The sequence below is a fragment of the Balaenoptera acutorostrata genome, chromosome 1, assembly GCF_949987535.1.
Source record: "Balaenoptera acutorostrata chromosome 1, mBalAcu1.1, whole genome shotgun sequence".
Taxonomy (NCBI): Eukaryota; Metazoa; Chordata; class Mammalia; order Artiodactyla; family Balaenopteridae; genus Balaenoptera; species Balaenoptera acutorostrata.
Window position 1 is genome coordinate 136,152,078 of NC_080064.1, and position 22,214 is coordinate 136,174,291.

Here is a 22,214-nt window from a genome sequence, read left to right on the forward strand (position 1 = left end):
AAGCAATTAAGGAAGAGGTGATGACAAAAGGATAAAATACACATAAGAATGGAATCTTTGAGTAATCATTATGTTTTCCCCCAATCCATTTCTAATCTCCCAATCAAATATGATCTCTCTGATTTATGAGCCACAAACAAACAAGGGAAAAACTAAAAATCTCTCCAATTCAAGTTACTTAGGAAATTCACCCCTCTCTGACTTTTTAATACAAGTTTCAAAATAAGCTACTTCAAAGCAGAGCACAAGGCTTTATTCACCTTTATAGACCTCAACTTGGAGTCCTAAAAAAGTTGTTACATAATCAGCAAGAATACTAAGTGACCTAATGGAATTAAGAGTAAAATGAATCATCACATACATTATTTCTCAATGAATTAAGTATCTTTCTAGAAGCTTATTCATAAAATTAGAGAATACATAAGAATTCTTACTGATCTTCAACTAATTATATAATAATAATAAACATTCATTGACCACTCACTAACTATAACCATTGCACATATTAACTCATTTAATTCTCATCATAACCCTATGAGATAGGTATTAATTTATCCACATTTTACATATGAGAAAACTGAGGACTAGAGTTGAGGTAACTTGCCCAAAGCATCTTGTGAGTGGCTAAAATGATATGCTAGTGCTCTGCATATTTCAAGCATTTACTAAATGCATACAAATACCTACATGACATACTTTTCTGCATAGATTAACTGTGATATCCTTTTACCAAAAAATATATGGTTAGTTAATAATATAATAAGAAGCTTTGCTAAGCTGATAATGAATAAGGAAAATAAGGACACATTAAGAATACTTCCCATAAAAATACACTTTTAAATGCTCAGTTTTCATTATAGCTTTAAATCCTTCCTTAATTTTATAAATTTTTTAAAGGAATTTGATTAAATGTCATTGACTATTGCACAATTCAGCAAATGCTCCCTCCAATACAGTATGACTATGTAGCAATGCAATAGATTTATCTGTACAACAATTTCAGCTGAACTGCTGTCTCAGCTAATGTCATCTGCCCTGCGGACTCTAATCCAACATAACTGTATCGATGGCAACTATTCATCTATCCCAACTCAATTTATACTCAGCCTCACGCCACAGAAGGAGAAAGATTACTGTGTCTGTCAAAGGACAGAGTTATCAGAACTGAAATCCTATCCTTAACTTAGGAAATTTTGTTATGGCTGAGACTTCAAGGGAATACCAGTTATGTTATCTCTAAATACTTTTCCTCCTCCTACAAACATGCATGGCTAATAAGTCAAAAACATTCCAAATGTTGTACCAGTAAAAGTCAACATGCCACTTCCAAATTATTTGTTTTTAATACAAAAAAAGTTTAAACACTAACTTATTAAAATAAAAGTCAAAAGATACTGCAGTAAGAAAACTGGCATATAAATTAAAATGCTGTCAAAGGAATGGATTTGATGATATTAAATAAGTAATTGAGTCTATTGTTTCTTCCTTTGCTACCCCGTTATTCAACACAGCTCTCTTTTTTCAACAAAGGTTACTTTTTAGCTATATCAGATCATTATTAACTCTCATACTAAAAAATTAACTTTTTGTTTTGACTTTACTGCTATCGTTTTCTTACATTCTGGTTATGTTTTCTTCTTAATATGTTAGTATTACAAGGACCTAGATAGTATCCTTTTTTAATATTCTACGATATTGAGGTTCTCTGTAGTTTAAAAACAAGATTTTAATAGAAATATTGATCAAAAAGTATAAAGAATAGTATTATTTCTAGTAAATTCTGGTTAAAAGGAAAAAGAAGACAAACAGCTTCCTTTAAAAAAAAAAATGCAAGTACTTCCACGTAATTAAGACTCAGAATTTAAGTACTTCCAAACATGAATCATTTGTTCCCAACCTCACAGAGATTTAATCATATTTGTTCCCTAAGAAAACAAAGTTAGACTCTAGAAACAGATCATGGAATAACTCAAAAGAATAATGTAGTTTTCAGGTGCAGAGAGCTAATCCAAAATAGATGGGTTTTTATTTCACAATACAGTATTTCAACTGTTTTAATTTATGAAATCTGATAAAACAAACAAAAAGAATAAACAATGGTTAGGCTGAAATAAAAACGAAATAAAAGGTAAACAAATTAAAACATACTTGCTTGTGCAATGAAATTCAAAACAGAACTGTAAGAAGTCTTGTTATACAAAATTCATTTCTGCTATCCACTATCACCAGTAATAAAACAAGTGGTTTATGAAAGTTAATTGTAATAATAAATTCAGTTTCATAGAACTTTTTAAATTTAAAAAATAAACATTTTGAAAAATTATATGAATGGGGACTTAATTAAACATGAAAATAAACTGCATTTGTCTTTCACACTTGGATTGTTTCAACTGTTTTTAAAAAGTGATTTATTTAAGCAGCTGTAAAATGTAATTCAGCTGTGGGAAACTGGCTGTATTCTTTGTCAAAAGGGCCATCAGTCACGTGATTAAGCATCAAGGCAACAGGCCACACAGGACACCTGATTAATGCATACATCTAGTACAGTGTAGCATAAAGCAATGTAAAGACGTCAACACCTCAAGAAGGGAATTTTGTCAGTATTCTCACTGTCATATTTTTTTGTAATTATAAAACATGTATTAGGTGAACAAGGTGAATTAATATCCCTGAACACTAGAATCCAATTTATCAAAAGAAAATGTAAAGTGGGGACTTCCCTGGCGGTCCAGTGATTAAGAATCCGCCTTCCAATACAGGGGACACAGGTTCGATCCCTGGTCAGGGAACTAAGATTCTACATGCCGCGGGGCAACCAAGCCTGTGTGCCACAACTACAGAGCCCATGTGCACTGGAGCCCGCACGCTGCAACTACTGAGTCTGTACACTCTGGAGCCTGTGTGCCACAACTAGAAAGAAGCCCACATGCCACAACTAGAGGGAAGCCGAGCGCCGCAAGGAAGAGCCCGCGTGCCGCAACTAAGACCCGATGCAGCCAAAAATAAATTTAAAAAATAGAATGAAATAAAAAATAAATTAAAAAAAAAGAAAATGTAAAGTGAACAAAGTTGTTAAAGGTCCAATTAATTACCATGTTAGTGTGCTCCAAGAGACAGGGGCTGCTATAATTTCAAGGAAACAAAGAAAGGTTCAGAAATGGCCTTTTTAATGAAAAGAGCAGAACTTTAAGGAACACAAACACAGGTAAAGTACATAAGAACTGAGGTTATTCAACTGACTTTCTTCCAAATCAATAGTAACGGCGAAACTTCCATAACATAATTAACACTATGTGTCAAGTATTGTTTTAAGCACTTTACATAAAATATATTTAATCTTCAAATCTCTACTGTATAGATAAGGAAACTGAGGTATACTAACGTTAAGTAATTCGCTCAAAGTTCACTGGATAATTCTAAGTCAAGTCATCTAGTTTCAGAGTCTATGCTCTCAATCACTATGCAAAACTCCCATTTTAATGAGAACACAAGGGCTAGTCTTCAAGGAACACACACAAAGGCAAGATAAACAGTAATAATAACATAAAATAATGGTACCTACTACATTTTATATATGATGGTAATGACATATCATAATTCATCCTGTGCAACAATTTAAATGGAGGGAGAAAAAAAGAGCAAAGTAGCCTCACAGGGTTTATAATTAGTGGGAAAAATTTATTATTATTACAATTAAAATAAGCAACTGCCAAATGATAAGAACAAAACATGCCACAGGAATTCAAGAGTCAGTGATTACGAAGGCCCACTGGAAGAAAATGGATGATGCTTGAATATTCTCATCCATCAAATAACCAGCGTGCCTGCTATGTGCCAAACACTGACCTAGCTGATGGAAAACCAGGACGTTAAACCAAAGCACATCTGAGACATTTGCAGAAAGATGCGTTGACACAAACCTGGACTATTGCAATAGCCTCCTTACAAGTCTGCCAGTCCTGACTTTTATCTGTTCTAATCCATTTGAAGGACTGATAGTAGGTAACATTTCCTAAAACACAGCTCTATTCACATAATTATCTTCATTTACTACCATGAAAAATCCAAACTCCATTACCGAAGATCCTTCACAACCTGACTTGAATCTTTTCTTAAAACTTATTTTATTTTTAAAAATACATATATGTATAGGCAATGGTTCAAAAAGCATACAGAGAAAAGCAAGTCTCCCTCCCAATCTTGCCAAATAAGCACCCGACTGGCCTCCCTAGAGACAATTAATAGTTACAGTTTGTGCATCCTGCTAGAGTTACCCTATGCATGAATAAGCATATGTGTATTCATATTCTTTTTTTAATTAAACATATTGGATGATATTGTACATACTGATTTGCACATCACCCTCTTCCCCCCACCCCTAATAGTATCTTGACAATCATGTCACATCAGTACATATTAGGGCTACCTCATTTTTCCCCCAGTGGTTGTACAGAATTCCAACATATGGGTATATCATAAATTATTTAACCAGTCTAGCAAGGAACATTTACTATCTAGTCTTTCACTGTTAAACAATGCTGCAATAAAATAAATACCCTTCTATGTGTGTCATTTTTCACATATGCAAGAATATCCTTAAATATACCTGGATTATGAAGTGCTAGGTCAAAAATCACATGCTTTTTAATATAGTTAAATAAAGCTAAACCTTTCTCCATCCAGATTAACACCACTAATAATTGCAATTTCGTCTCTGAATGTTCCATTTATTTTCTAAATCTAACTGAAACCCAGCTCCTCCCTGAAAATGCCGATTCCCCTAAAGCCCTCTCACGTTCCATGTCCAAATAGACTTGGAGATAAAGTCAGTGTCCTCCTTGCTATGCACAGCTTCTTCCAGCCATTCTCCCTCCTCCCTAAAACCTCCCAGGCTCAAAATCTCCTGTAACTTATATCATGCAATTTGATCCTTGTTACTCCTTCTACCAATCCATGAGTTCTTGGAAATTTTAACTTTCAGCTCAATATCACTCTCTCCAAATCTACCCTTGTCATAATTCTTAATCATTTCAATAATCACATAGATGATTATTCTAATACTCTAGTCTATCAGTTTCTTGACTTTCCCTTCTCCAAAGATCTTTTATTCTGCTCACTTCCATCTCACACAACCATGATCATATCCTAGACTTTTTGATTACCAACAACTTCATTCCCTCCATAATTTCAATTTATGACACACGGCTTTCTGACAACCACTTCCATTTGTTCCAGCTAACTCGCTGGCTCCAACAATCCTTCAGGCCTTTAAGCCCATGGGGACCTAAAAATTCACTGATTTTATCACCACTGTCCCTCCATGACTTCCATATTCACTTTTTCTTTACCCACCACAAGTTATGTAGCCAATAATTAGGACTCCCTCACATATAACTCTGTACTCCTTTACCATTTTTAATTCTCTTATTTCTTATACCTAACTTCTTTGGCAAAACTCTAACCCTAGTTAAATCTAGCTCTCTACTCACTCTACGCTTGAACTGGCACAGTTGAACATGGCTAGAGAAAAAAACATGTTCTCCCATCACATTTTAAATGCATGATCACCATCCTCAGGTGGAGCTCTAACACTGCCTAGGTTTATGGTAAATTTCCCTTGTCCCATATACTTTCCCATTTGCTTAAAAGAAAGGTACATACTTTCTTCATTCTTCTCAAATTTCCCATATCTCTTTCCTCCTAATCACTCTCAACAGATTATTTTGCTCTCTAGTTTATCAAAAACAAACAAAAAAAAGAATGAGAAGGTAATTTCCAAAGGCTACCACCATCACATCCTCTGGTCGTTGAGTGAAGGATCCACACTCCTAGATCTGACCAACACGTCTACTTGTACACTAGATCCCAGCTTTGCTTGCCTACTCTAGGATTGCTTCCTCAATTCTCCACCTCTCTCCTGTATCATTCATTTCTTCCATTCTCCTGGATCTTTCCCATAAGCCTTTCAATATGTTTTCTTCCTTTAAGTGAAACACAAACAAAACATCTCTTACAACCCTAATTCTGTTTAGGGTTCCTTTCCTTTCTGATTGCAGAAATTTACCAAAAGAGTTGTCCATACTCACCGATTCCAATTCCTCTTCTCCCTTTCCCTTTAACCCACTGGAATGAAGTTTTCACCTCCACCACTGAAAATGCTGTTATCAAGGTCAACAATGACCTTCAGTTTGCTAAATCTAATAGTCAAGTCTGAGTTCTTATCTTACTTGAATGTCAGCAACACCTGACTTAGATGATCACTCCGTCCTCAACAGAGTTGACTTTTCTCCCACCTCACTGGCAGCTCCATCACAGTATGCATTGTTCATTCCTCCTCCTGTCTCCACTTTCACACTCACGTATCCCAGAGCTCAGTCCTTGTCCCTCACCTCCTTTTAATCTCCATGGACTTCTTTGGGGAATCGCATCTAATCTTGAGGCTTTAAATATATACACTAATGACTATCAAATGTTTATCTCACATACAAGACCTCTCTCTGCACTAGTGGTTCATGCCTACTTGACAGCTCCAATTTTAATGTAACAGGCGTCTTAATCTGTCCTAAAATGAGTTTTTGAATTCCCCATCAAAATCTTCATCTTATTAACTAATCCCATCCCTCTTTTAATTAACTTTAACATCAAATCTTTCAGCCCAACCTTCAAAATACATACAGAATCTAACCACTTCTCACTGCCACCACTCTCATCCAAGCTACTATTATCCCATGTCTGTATTATCATAATAGGCTCCTTCTTGGTACCCCTGCTTCCATACTTGACCCTTACAGTCTATTTTCAAACAGGTCCAATCAACATTCCTTTGGTTCAAAATCATTTAATGGCTTCCTACCTGGTCTCAAGAAAAAGGCAAAGTGATTATAAAACGGTGTATGTGATTTGCCTCCCCCTCTCCCTTGTTCCAGTTACACTGGCCTTATGGTAAACCTAGGAAATTCCAAACCTAATCCCACCTCAGGGCCAATGCACTTGATAGTCTCTGACCCTGAAGTGGTCTAATCTGTTTCAAACTGCAGCTTTCTACACTTTACCCCCTGTTTTGCTGAATTATCTCCCTCTGCTTTATTTTTTTCAATAGGATTTAAAAAACTTATATCCTGTATTTTCTTCTAATACTTTGCCAGTTTCTTTTTTTTTTTTCATTTAAATATTCATTCCATCTGGAATTTATTTTAAACTATGAGAAGAGATGTAAATTTATATTTTCCCACATCACTACCTAGTAACCCCATTTACTGAATAATCTCTTTTCCCCATTTATTAGAAATGCAGTTTATATCATATAAACTAAGTTCTTACAAGAATAACTGTAGACATTCTCTGTTCATGGACTCGTACCACACAGCTTTAATTACTGATTCATCATAATATGCTATAGCATCTTGTAGGAACTAGTGTCCTTTTATTAACTGTTTTCTTCAGAATTTTCCCAAGCATCTTGTAACTATATTTTTAACACCAACTTATTTCCAAAAAACAAAAAAAGTATATCCTATATGATATTTTCATGGCAATCATGTTAAGTTCATACACTAATTAAGGAAAACAGTATTTTTGTGATGCTTAGCCTTTCCATTTAGGCATATCCTGTATCTTTCCTTTGTTCAAATTTTGCTTCCTCAGCAGTATTTTAAAATTTTTCTTCTTTTAGATCTCTTACATTGCCAGTTAGGTTTATTATTTTCTATTTGACAACTTTCTCTAATTTTCCCATTGTAATTAGCCTGTGTGGAGTTTTGTCCCTTCTACAGCCAGTTTAGATTATCTACATTGCCTACAAAATAATCTCTGTCATTTAAGAACCCAAGATTATTTGCAATAGATTTCAGCAAAGTAGTTCCTTATTACTTTTTCTTTCAGTGTACCTATAGTTATTTCCTTAGTTTCAATTCTTATTTCATGTACTTGAAGTTTCTCCTAGTTTCTACTTGATTAGGCTAACATGCATCTTTTATTTCTTTTAAAAAGCTTGTTGATTGAAAATCATTTTTTTAAATAATTCATTCATTTTTTCACATTTACCGTATTAGTTTCCTTCTAGTTTACTTAGGTTTATTTTGTTCTTTCTCTAACATCTTCAGTTAAATATTTAATTTATTTTCATACTATCTTCTTCATTAGTTAAGAACGTAAAACAAGAAATTTTATTCTGAGCACTTTTAGCTGCATCCCATAGGTTCAAATATATAAAAGCTTCACCAAAGCGGCTTCATTTCCACTTTGACTCTAGAGTTGCAAAAATAGCTTTTAAATTTCTATGTGGTGGGTTTTTTTCTGTTTTCTTATTGAGTTATAAATGTCTCATCTTAGTGTATTGTGATCAGAGAATGCCGTCTCTGCTATTTTTATTTTCGGTAATTTGACATTTGATATATCACTCTGTACATTTTTAAATGTCCCATGGACATTTTAAAAGAAGTCATATTCTTTATACATGTTTGTATATGTCTTCTAACTTGTTATGTTATTTAGGGCTTCTATAGTTTTATTTTTAGTCCACTCAATGTCTGGCCTGTCATGAACTAAGATCTGATCTGATTTAAAGTCTCATACAACTAGTGTTTCTATTTTGTCTTACAGTTAACAAAGAAATTTTCCAATGCATAATGATATTTACAACTACTTAAACTTCATCATGGACTGAATCTTGATCATTATGAAGTGCTGGGGTGGGCGGGGGGTATGGGGAGTTGTGGAGAGAAAATGAGATTTAATGATTTCTAGCCTGAATTAAACCTTACTTTTCAACATTCACAGCTCCAAGTTTTAGGAACTCTTATATATAGTACAGATTTATGCTTCATATTATGATCTAATGTGAAAGTATTTCCTTTTTGATGGGAGGTTTAGCCTATTTACATTTATTTATCAAGGACATGTTTCCTTTTATTTCTCTTTTGTGATTATTTATTTATTTATTTATTTATGCATGCTGTGTTGGGTCTTAGTTGCTGCATGCAGGATCTTTGTTGCAGCATGAGGACTTCTTAGTTGCAGGATGCGAACTCTTAGTTGCAGCATGCATGTGGAATCTAGTTCCCTGACCAGGGACTGAACCCGGGCTCCTCGCACTGGGAGCGTGCAGTCTTACCCACTGGACCACCAGGGAAGTCCCCAACTGCATTTTTAATTAAAAAATATCTTTGACCATTTGATTTCTTTCTGCTTTGTGTGTGCTATTCTCATAAATGGGAATTGTAGTATTTCTGTCTAGTGGCTATTTTTATGACTTTATGAATTACTATAGAAAGAAATAAAGGATTCAATGTATCTATTAAGTCTCTAATCTGAACAGAGGACAAAATTATTTTTGCCTTCCCTCTTCCCATCCTATTGATTACATTGATTATCTTAGAATATATACATTCAAAGATATTTTTACCACTCATTCTTGTGTAAGTGAAAAACCTATAAATAATTATCTGAGCATAGAAATGAATCCCATTATACATATAAAGACAAACTAGCCATGCATTTCTAATATTCACTGACTGTTCCAAACTTATTTATTATAAGTAGATTCAAGTATCTGACGACTCCATTATACTGTCTAATGCAGTCATATCAAGAAATTTATGTATTAAAATATACATTAGATTTTAAATTATTTTCCTCTTATTTCTCCCTTATATTACAGTTAGGACACTATAATTTTCTTAATGTGTGTAAAGGTTGCAATATCTATTAATTTTATTTCAGAAGAGCATCAATGCTCAAATAAAACTTTATTCACAGATGTTGAAACTTGAATTTCATATAATTTTCACGTCACAAAAAATTATTCTTTATATTTTCTCAACATGTTAAAAATATATAAACTATTCTTAGCTTGTTGCTGTACAAAATTAGACAGTGAGTCAGAATTGGCTTGCAGGTCTTAATTTATTGACCCCTGTCTTGAATGAATGGATACACTTGAATTTATTCTGCAGGCACTAAAGTGAAGCCACATTTAAAGTCTACGTATATATTTGTATGATTATTTTCATTAGCTGCTGGTTTTAGTTTTAATCCCATATAAAGCCACAAGATCTTGCTTTAAAACAACTATTTTAAAATTTTTAATTTTTCTGTCCCCTCTGGCTATCACTGAATAGCTAAAACAAATATGTACACTATCTGACATATATTCTGGAACACTTTTGTGAATGCCAAGTGTTTACACTGTGACAAAATGTCTTTCTACTAAAGCATTTAAAATTAAAGATGCAACTTGAGGCACTTTAAGATCAATATACTGATTATCAAATTTTTCTCATCTAAGTCTACAGCAAGTTATAATTTATACTCACTTAAATTAACTTAGTTGTAGACTCTTCATCTGTCCTAAAACACCTTTCTGTGCACAGTATAACAATATCCTATGATAGATGGTGTTTATTAGAGAACTTTGGAAAACTGAAAATAACTTATGAAGCAAAGATTAACAGAAAGATTTTATAAAAACATCTACTAGAGAAAAAAACAATAGTTAAAAAACAAAATATCTTTTGTCCCCAAAGCTACTATGACATTTTGTCCTTTTTGGAATGTGTCTATATTTAGTAAAGTGGAGGGAACGATATGCAAGTAAAAGTTCCAATTCTATACTTTTGAAATTGAAGTAGAATATACATCTAACTTTTCAGTTCTGTATCCTTGGGTAGCATTTACAAGCAACCAATGAGGTTACAATATTAAATCATTAATGTCACTGCTGTGATGCTTCATCACAAAACAATATAACTATGATAAAAAGAAACTATTTAATGCTACAGAGGGCTAATCTGAAGTGAAAATGTACAATCTAGAAAAAATTTCATAATGAATATATAAAAGTGTGTCCCCAAAATATCAGTTAGCCAGATAGATTTTAATAAAATCAGAAACTCATCTCATATTTCTTATAGAAACAAGTAGACAAAACCACTGAAGAAAAATGTAATAGAGAAAATTTGACTCTTACTAGATTAATCCTTTCAAACCATCACAGCAGAAAAAGAGAGAGAGAGAGAGAGAGAGAGAGAGAGAGAGAGAGCGAGCGAGCGGGGAGGAGAGCTCTTGTTCTAAAATATTTACAGAAATGCAAAGAATTTAGAATAGCAAACACAACTATGAAAAAGAGTATCAAAGTTGTAGGATTTGCATTACCTGATTTAAAGGCTTATTATAAAACTACAATAATCAACAGAGTGTGGTACCAGTCTAAGAGCAGACATATAGGTCAATACAAGAGAACAGAGTCAAGAAGTACATTCATACATATCTGGCTCAATTGATTTTAAACATAGAAGCCAATGGGAAATTCATCTTTTAAACAAATAATGCTTGGAACAAGTGGATATCCATATTGGGGGAAAAACTGAACTCCAACCCTTACTTCACAATCTAATAAAAATTAACTTGGGGACTTCCCTGGTGGTGCAGTGGTTAAGAATCTGCCTGCCAATGCAGGGAACATGGGTTCAAGCCCTGATCCAGGAAGATCCCACATGCCACGGAGCAGCTGGGCCCGTGAGCCACAACTACTGAGCCTGCGCTCTAGAGCCCGCAAGCCACAACTACTGATCCTGCGTGCCACAACTATTGAAGACCATGCGCCTAGAGCCCGTGCTCTGCAACAAGAGAAGCCCACGCACCGCAACGAAGAGTAGTCCCCGCTGCTGCAAATAGAGAAAGCCCGTGCACGGCAACAAAGACCCAACAAGCCAAAAATAAATAAATAGATTAATTAATTTAAAAAAAATTAACTTGAAATGGATTATGGACTTAAATGTGAAAGCTAAAACTATTAAAATTATAGAAGAAAAAAAGGAGAAAAATCTTCACAGTTTGGGACAGGTGAACATTTCTGAAGGAAAGAGCTTAAATCATTTTAAAAAACTGATGACCTGGAATTCATAAAAATTAAATACTTATGTTATTTGAAAGACACCATTAATAAAAAGGCAAGCCACAGACTCAGAGCAAATACTATCAATACATATTTCTGATATCTAGAATACATAAAAAATTCTCACTGTTCAATGATATTAAGGGCCTGATTTTTAAATAATGGGCAAAAGATTTGAATAGATGTTTCATAAAAGATATACAAATGGCCAATATGCAAATTAAAAAGCATTAGTCGTATGGGAAACATATAGTAAAATAACAAGGAAATATCACTATATACACACAAATAAAAAGACTGACAATGCCAGGAGTTACTGAGGATTTGGGACAAATGGAACTCTCTTACATTGCTGACTGGAATGTTAAAATAACTCAATCACATTGGAAAACAGTTTGGCAGTTTCTTAAAATGTTAAGCACAAACTAATCATACAACCCAGCAATTTCAATCCCAAGATAAATAAATATGAATGTGAATATCCAAATGACTTGTATGTGAATATTCATAGCAGCTTTATTCATAATAGTCAAAAATTAGAAATAACTCAAATGTCCATCAACACATGAAGGATAAACAAATTGTGGAATGTTCATTAAATGGAATATTGCTAAATAATTAACTAACTAACTACTGATGCAGAAAACATGGATGAATCTCAAAACACGCTGAGCTAAAAAAGCTAGACACACAAGAGTACATTCTGTATGGTTCCATTTATAAGAAACTCCAGAATGACTAAACTATTCTATGATGACAGAAAGCAGATAACCAGTGGCCTGGGACAGGAGTCTGGAGACTTAAAGGCAAAGTGGCAGGAAATAAAATTTTTGGAAATGTTCTGTATTTTGATTGTGGTTTATACGATTGCCAAAATTAAAACTTAACACTTTATTGTATGTAAATTATACCTCAACAAGAGTGATTTTAAAAACTACCCAATTTGTGATTCTACATTTATTAAACTTAAGTTATGTAAATAATAGAACAACAAATTAAGCCCTCTCAAGGATGGATCAAAGAACAGTGTTTTATAATTTTAGATGCTATCAACAAAAATTACCTATTAATGTGGGAGAGGAAAAGGTAAGAGAAAGAATGTAAACGCAAAAACCATTAGTGGTAGAAAAGCATCCGCGTTTCAAGATTAGTATGATATAGCTAATCATAGCGCAAGCTTTTGTCTTATTTCAAGGCATTTTTCAGCTCCACTTGATAAATAATTTTTAAAAGACACATAGGAAACTTTCCGCTGAACAAACCAGGATTTGTAATTAAAAGAGTACTAAAAATCTGTAGTTATCACTCAACCAATGATGGAGTGCTTACCGTACGACAGGCTGAGTGATAGGTCATTTGTGTTAAGTAATGATGAAGCATATAAAATAGTCAGCCAGTCATCACTAAGAGATCAGAAAATCCGATATAAACCCTTTTTTTTCACAGACACACTAAGGTCCCCCAAGTATGACAGAACTTTAATCAAATGTAGTAGTATGTCCTTAGAGCCTCAGCAAATCTACGAGGTCAGGAGTCAGCAAACCTGTTCTGTAAAAGGGTCAGAGAAGCTGTGCAGGTCTCTACTGAAATGACTCAACTCTGCTACTGCAGTTCAAAATCGGCCATAGGCAATATGTAAAGGAATGAGCATGATTGTGTTCCAACAAAACTTTACTTATGGACGCTGAAATTTAAATTTCATGTCATTATTATAAGTCATGTTACTGTACATCATTATGTTATTATTTTTCTTTTGATTTTTTCAACCAATTAAAAATATAAAAACCATGCTTAGTTCATGGGCCATTCAAAAATAGGTGATGGACCAAATTCGAGTCCCATGGGCCATAGTTTGCTGATTCCTGTACTAGGTATAAAAGTCAGTATTTTTCTTATTCATAATGTCTTCTTTTATATAAATAAAACCAGTGCAAAGCTTGAAACTTACAAATACCAAAAATTTTAAAGTAATTACAAAGAAATATGAATTTTTTCATAATACATTTATACCAATGGCATATTAACATTTAAAATTATTTTTAAAGGATAATAGAATAGTATTTTCTGGACATTGTCTATAGACATATATGTCTATTGCTCTAAGACAAGAGTATGTGCCCAGTAAATATTAGTTAAATACATTTCAGAACCAACTTTTGATTCCCTGTGAGTGTAATCTGTCAAATGTAATATATTCCTTACTATCTTTATATGAACACACTGAGCATAATAAGGTGAACAGCCCTACTGACATTAGTCACCACACTCACTCTATTACATCTCAGTGATCTGAGTCTATTAAGATACGGCAAACCACTTGACCTCATATTAAATGGAAACAAACTGCTTTATTTTTTAGTTCCTATTTGCAGTTTCATCGTTTCTTCCCTTTGTCAAGCTAGTAGCTATCACTTCTTGCTGCTGTCATTGAACCTATCTATTGAAATTTCCCTTCCCTTTATAATTTGAAGAGACACAAACCAGACAACTAAGATTACAGGAGTTGTATATAAAAAAGTCAATAGACATGAAGTAACCCAAGAAGCTGGCCATTTGTGAATGTATGAGCTTTAGTCACTAATTTAATAGCATTTATTTTGTTCTAAAGCCTTTTTATTTTTCATTTCAGCCTTGGTTACTGACTACGTTTCAGCCATATGAGACTGCCAGAGGTTAAATTCTGTATAGGTGAAGTGTGAGCATAATATGAAACTATTACGAACAGTAGATTTAACTCAGATAAAGGGGAAAAAATCAAAATGGTACATGTGTACAACTGCTCTTAGAGTAACAGCCATTCTTACCTAAGTTTTAAATGTCTGATGTTAGCAATATATAGGCAAATTACCACATCTAAGGCAAATAATGGTACACTGAAGTTGCCTTTGTCAAATATTTATATTATAAAACACTTCACCAGAATGTTTTCTGTATACTGATATCACAGTTATTTCTAAGTTGCAGTTAACTGCAGTCCCACTAAATTCACACTAGTGACAAGATGGACAGAGACTTTGATTTTATTTGAAGGAAACCAGAATATGTCACCCCCAAATATGCCTCTTTGACATAAAAATTATTTTGAGCTGAAGGCAACCAAAAAGCAGCAAATGAAGAAAAAGCTCTCTCCATCCTTCCCCTCTTTCTGCCTAAAAGCAGGGTATAAATGCTCTTTACTGGACACTCTAGACTCTTACCAGCCCACAGATGGCACTAGAGGAATCTGCAAACAAACTAGTTCCCTCTGTGTATTTACCTTCCCACAGCTCGCTGTCCTTGGAAGCCTAAAACTGCTTTTCTCTGTTCTGTCTTTATTCTACAGATTATTGTTGTTTGTTAAAGATGCAATATAAGCCAGAGTTCTAAGCCACCTCTCTGAGTTACTCATTTCCCTGCGTTTCTCTCATGTATATATGAAATATATATATTAATAAACTTCTGTTTTTCTTTTGTTAATCTGTCTTTTATTATAGGGATCCCAGCCAAAACCTCAGAAAGGTAGATGGAAAAGGATTTTTCCTCCCCTACATAACCTCCTGATTAAGTCAAAAGTGTAAGAAAGAGTGAATAAAAAGATTACATTTAAGAACATATTTTTTTCAAATCTTAAAAGGTTCAAAACTTCCCTCTCAACCCCCCAAAATGTGTACCCTACTTACTGGCAGCCCAGTGACTCACTTCTATATCAAAGTGAGATGGTCCTCCAGCAAGAGTAAGAGTAGGCTTCCTTTTAAGAACTCAGCTTTGCAGGTTAATTATTAACATGAAATATCAATATTTTATATGTTAAAGGCCTCAACCCCAATTTTCACTATAAACTTCATTCACCAAAAATTACTACAACAACTTGGAGAGAAAATAAGATACTTTATTTGTTCTTGGTTCTCTAAGCTAGAGTTTCCCTATCACTGTGCAGCAGGCAAAACAAATTAAGTTAAACATGTGATTAATCCCCTCTGTCCTTAGGACAGTTGATTATAAGCTGGTTCTCCAACCCAGCCCTCACTCAACTGTTCCAAGAACAGAAGGAATAAATGTCTTGGTACAAATGCAACCCATTCACAGCACACTATGACAACTTATTGGTTAGGAAACTATAGATTAAACGGGGTTTTTTTAAAATCTTATTTTCTTTGATTCATAAACTATAAAAAATAAATAATGATGGTCTTCTCCTAAAGAATTAAAATGATAAATATTTCCTATTAGAAGTAAACTTCTTCTACTGGAAGTAAATATCTTCTTTGTAAAGCTCTTAACCTAAGACAGTGTCCCCAAAGTGCCATCTCAGACCAGCAGCATCAGTATCTCCTGAGAATGTTAGAAATTCTTGGCCCCAGCACAGACTACTGAATCAGAAGCTCTGGGAGTGGGCCCAGCAACCTGTGTTTTAACAAGCCCTCCAGCTATATCTGAGGCCTACCAAAGTTTGAGAACCATTGTCCTTAGGCATGTTAGTAAATCTGAAACAGTAAGAATATTGCCTAACATTTACTTAGTAGTTATAGTGTGCCACACAAAACGCGAAAAAATTTCAAATAAGTTCTCATTACATCTCATTTTAAAAGGACGAATTGAAACTACTGCTAATTAGGCTAGATAGCTGAAATAAATAAAATTATTTTTTTAAACTACATGAGACTTCACTCATTCAAATTGGTCTTCTTTGTCCCCATTCCAAATTAGTAGTTTTACTATAAAGATTTACAAAGGCCTTCCCCTATAGAGGTAGTCTATATCATTCAACACGTGTGAATAATTATATTCCCTTATTTCTCCTCCACATATTTTATCCAGAGAAGTTGCAAACCAAGCTTTATCTTCCCCCTAAACTTAAGCAAGTACAATGATAGCCAGCCTTTAACAACAATTACTACTTCTACCACAAACTTTAACAAGACATTATTACAAAGACAGGATTTTGAACACAATGAATAGCAGAAAGTATATTAGTGGCACTTCCTATCTTAAAAATCAAGCAGAGAAATAATAATCTATAGAAATTCAGGAGAAAAAACTTAAAAGAACCACTTCAAATACCTCCAGGAACCTGAAAGTCATAGCCTAAAGTGAACTCCCTCTTTAGTCAACTCCCTCAGCATTTTATCAGATCCCCACAAGCATTTATTATTTATTTTTTACCTTGCATTTTAGTTTATTCTACAACTGAGTCAACAAACAGGAGAGCCCATTAGATATCAGGTAAACTACCCAGTGTTACAAGTACAAAGATGAAAAAGAATTCCCTGCCAAAGATGCAAATACCTCTGACCACAGTCTCCATAGCACCCCCATCCCCGCCACTTACTCTCTATTCTCAAAACCCTTCATTCTTGTCCTCTACAAAGCTGATTCCGCCACTTTTGCCTCTTTCTCAGACCTCTCCTATCTTTATTTCCTTCAGTCTGCAGTTTAAATTCCACGGTCCATAAGTTTAATCATTTTCGTCATCTAATATCTTTTTCTTTCACAGTCAAACATGAACGCTAACCACCCTTTCTACCTGTCACTCTGAGATGACATATGGAAAAAGCATAAACTCTTAAGAGAAGAACTCCTTTATCTCCTTGTCACTAAATATACAAACATGCCTGCCTTTGAACCCATTCTCTTCTCCTTCCCTCCTATTACGGAGGAGGAAGTGTCCTCCCTTTTAATGAAAGCAAAAAGTCTTACTTTGCTTTGGATTCAATCCTGCACATGATCTAATTCTACAAATTATCTCATGTTTCCTCATTGGTTTTCATGGCAATAAACTCTCCTAGTTTTCATTTTCATCTGAGAACCTTCTTGATATGCTTTACGGGTTCCTCCTCGTCTACCTGATCTTTAAATGTTGGAGCTCTATGAGTCTACAACCATGATGTCAAATATCAACTATACAAATTCCCATATTCATAGACCTCTTCTCTGTACAACCAAAGAGCCTATGCATAATCTCCCATGTGCCTCCTTACCTTTAAACCTACTCTTCTTCCAGTATCCCTATCTCTGTAAATGACACCAATATTTTTCAGCCGAGCTCCTCAAGCCTAAAGCCTGGAAGCTATCTTCCTCTCCTTCAAGGACAACACCCATCAATCATCAAGTTTTGTCTACCTTAGTCCTCAAATATTTTTTAAAATATTTATTTACTTATTTATTTATTTATGGCTGCATCAGGTCTTAGCTGCAGCACGTGGGATCTTTCATTGCAGTGCGCAGGCTCTTTGCTGCGGCGCATGGGCTTCTCTCTAGTTGTGGCATGTGGGCTCAGTAGTTGTGGTGCGTGGGCTCTCTAATTGTGGCATGTGGGCTCTCTAGTTGTGATATGTGGGCTCAGCAGTTGTTGTGCATGGGCTTAGTTGTCCCGGGGCATGTGCTATCTTAGCTCCCTGATCAGGGATGAACCCACATCCCCTGCATTGGAAGGAAGGATTCTTAACCACTGGACCACCAGGGAAGTCCCCAGTCCCCAAATATTTTTTAAATACTTCTTCACCTAAGCCTCACTGACCTTACCCTAGTACAGGTCACAAGCCATCATCATGATGGCTTGATGCTATGCCTGGCCAGTTTCAACAACCACCCATATATTGGCTCTCCCTACTTCCTACTCTTGCTTCTTTCAAATCCATTCTCCATGTTGTACCCAGTAGATGCTTTCATAGCACTTACAACACTTTATTCTATATATTGGCTTATAGGTTTGTCTCTCCACTATTCTGTGTATCACTCTTATTTGTACTCTCAGCACTTAAAGTATTTGTTATGAATAGGTACAATTTTGAAAAGTTAAAACAAAAACAATATCCTAGAAAAATACAGGTGAACATATACATATAACTGATCTCAGGATTGCAGAAAATTTTTCTCGATTAAAAAAAAAAAGAAAAGAAAAACTAGAGCTTAGTTTTAAAAACTAAGAAGAGCATATGGCAACTACCTCCCGATGAAGCCTATTCCACTTCTACACACTGCTGACTACAAAGATCTTCCTTATATTAACCTTAAAATGTGGCTTCCAGCCGTTAGTCCTACTTTTATCTCTTGGTACCAAACAGAACCACTCTAATTCCTCTTTTACTTTGCTTATTTGAAGAGAGTCATTAGGTTAACAAACTCTACTCTTCTCCAGGTAAATAATTTTATCATGAATAAAAGGCAGCATTCTAATTCTAAGCCTTTGTTGTAGGCATCTATTTTATGTTCTGATTAGTGACAAACTTACTAGTCTACTAAAATCTCAAATGCTAGCCTAACTAACACTTTCTTTGTGGTAATAAGCATAAAATGATTTGAGTTTATGGTTTCACTATGTGCTACTGGCAAGCCTCAGCGTAAGCAAGGGCAAAGGAAAATAAACAGGAAAAATAAGAGGAATTGAGATGAGAAGAGGAAAAAGGTAGGAAAGAGGCTATGGGGAAGAGAGAGGATGTAGCAATTTCTAACGCTTAAACTTAGACTGTGTGTATTTCATCTTTAGCCTGTATCTTGAATTGTCACAGAAGTAGGAAACTCATTAACACATGCTGACAATCTTGGACGCTTCTATTTTAAGTTGTTAACATTAACTTATTTTTCTGTCATGTGTCATTGGTGATTTACAGACTTCTTTTTTAGCCTAGGGATACTTTCTTCAAAGGAATACTTATCAGAAAGCAAATATGTAAAAGCAGGTTAAGGTAGACAACTGCTAGAGCCCCGCCTGCTCTGGGTCCTCCCAGAGCATGCAGAAAGTTTTCCATTCATTCATGCATTCATTCAACAACTATTTACTAATGGGCACCTACCATGTGCCAGGCATGGAGATGCAGCGGGAAATAAGGCAGATAAGACTCCCTCCCTGATGAAGCTTCAAGCCTAGAACACAATTTTTTAAATTACTGCTTTAAAAAATTGGTCCTGGGCCAAATTCTGAAGAAAAAAAAAATCCTTTCCTCTGCACTCCCACTCCTCCCATTTCTCATCAACCCTAGATGGCCCGATAACTCTTTAGACAATAACAGAAATATCTTTTGACAAAAAGAGAAGTGCATAAGTCATCCTAAAAATCATACTTCTTCCTTACCAAGTAATTAATTACCTGGAGACAACTTATTTTTAAGTACAAATTTAAAACTCACGGCATTCTACAATAAAGAATATATTAAAAGGTACCCTAGGGCTTCCCTGGTGGTGCAGCGGTTGAGAATCTGCCTGCCAATGCAGGGGACACGGGTTTGAGCCCTGGTCTGGGAGGATCCCACATGCCGCGGAGCAACTAGGCCCGTGAGCCACAATTACTGAGCCTGCGTGTCTGGAGCCTGTGCTCCGCAACAAGAGAGCCCGCGATAATGAGAGGCCCGCGCACTGCGATGAAGAGTGGCCCCCGCTTGCCACAACTAGAGGAAGCCCTCGCACAGAAACGAAGACCCAACACAGCCATAAATAAATAAATAAAGAAAGAAAGAAAGAAAGTACTAAAATCGAAACTTGGATTATAGTGTGTTTAAAAAATTAAAAAAAAAAAAAAAAAAAAGGTACCCTAAACCTGGATCAGCACTGATTGTCATCATAAACTGAAGTTTAGTAAAAAAACAATCCTTATAACTGGCTACTACAAAAAAATAAATATTTAATTTGAATACTTTCAAACTATGACAAAAATGACACTGGAACGTCATATCTACATTAAATTAAAAATAAAAAATTTTCATTATTGAGGCCAAGTTAGACAAGACAGTAATAGGGATACAAAGTATCAGAAACTCAAAAGAATTACTTCTTTTGTTTGTCTCAAAAGTAAAGTGCTTTCAGAAACTTTTCCCAAGGTTTCAACAGATCCTGAAGGGACAACAGAACAGCAAAACACAGGGCCCAGAATGTCTTAGTTCAAATCTTAGTTCTGTCATTTACTAGCACTGTGTTGATCTTGGACAAGTTAGAAAATTTCTCTTTACCTCAATTCCTCATCTGTAGAATGAGATTAATAGCAATGCCTTACTCCACAGTAAAGATTAAGTGAGTTAGTGAAATACTTACAAGGTCATGTAAAATACTTACAATGGTGTCTGAAGAAAAGTGATCAAACACTACATTACCAAAAACATGCCACAATATATAATCATTTTCTTCTTATGAATTTACTAATGCCTGATGTAAGTCTAATTCAAGAGTTTGAGAAAATATAAGCAAAAATGTTAACATAATCTGTAAACTACAGAGGGAGTGTATAACAATTTTAACCAAAACAATCTAGGTATGCAACGTTCAAACCAAGAATTCAACAGCCATTGCTACTAAGTACTCAGTAAGTTTAAACAATGCAGTTTCATTCCTCTCTGGTGGTCATGAATACCTAATTCAAGAAAAAATGCAAAATGTTCCATTATTGCTATGTGTAAGAAAAGTTCTCTATCCTTTCTCTTACTTGGTGACGTTAACCTAGGACCATCTAGTATTTATGAGAATGAACTTCACTATAAGCCTCTGATTTCATACCTTTTCTACTGTCTATTAGTTGAGACAGTGTCAAAGTAAACAAATGCTGCCACCTTGTGGACTCACGAGTATGGTGTTAAATAACCCAAAGTGATCCACAAGCAAAGGAAGACATATTTTAAAAGTGAAAGTTTCCGGTTCAGCTTTTTCTCTGTGAGATTCTCACTGCAATAAATGACCAACACTAAATACATGTCATGCAATTTTACAGTAAGAATAATCTTTTTTACAATGTAATGAAATAATGCACCAAATTCAACATTGTCATCTCTAACACGTCTTCACCCCTCTTCCCAAAAGAAATTCTTCATTAAATGTCCTAATTTGCAAGGAATTAAAAGCCTTTAAAATGAATTTATTATCAATGATGTGTCTGAATGTGAGAAACTAGAAAAAGCAAAAAATCACCAGGATTGTGAAAGTTTCAAAGTCCCTTCAATACTATGGATACTATGTTCCTTTGCTGCTGCCTAATATAGGTCCTTCAAGCATTCTGCCTGATAAACTTCTTAAATTGGAAATTTTTCTTTCAGAAATGTTAATTCAATGTAAATAAGAGAAAAGAATGGATGTCAACATGAAGATGAAACAACTAAAGGTACCTTTAAATTTTTTATTTTGCTTGAAATATTTTGATATAACTAATCTCACTTTCAGTAAGTTATATTTCTAAACTGAAATCTTAAGCCTTCCTATAACAGTAAATGTCTGCCTCAGAAAACACAGCACTCTGATATAAATGTCTTTATATGATCAAGGTTTACTTATTTTTTAAAAAACAGAATTACATTATATCAAGCTAAAATGGCTTTCAGGAATGAAGAATAGTTCTTACTCTTTTTTGAATACCTAGAGATGT

The 22,214-nt window shown here is 34.6% G+C and overlaps 1 protein-coding gene across 5 annotated transcripts in view; it reads right to left on the minus strand.

The window, feature by feature from the left end:
* Positions 1 to 22,214, minus strand: part of COP1 (COP1 E3 ubiquitin ligase) — a 279,203-nt gene that overhangs the window by 119,629 nt on the left and 137,360 nt on the right. The window lies entirely within an intron of this gene.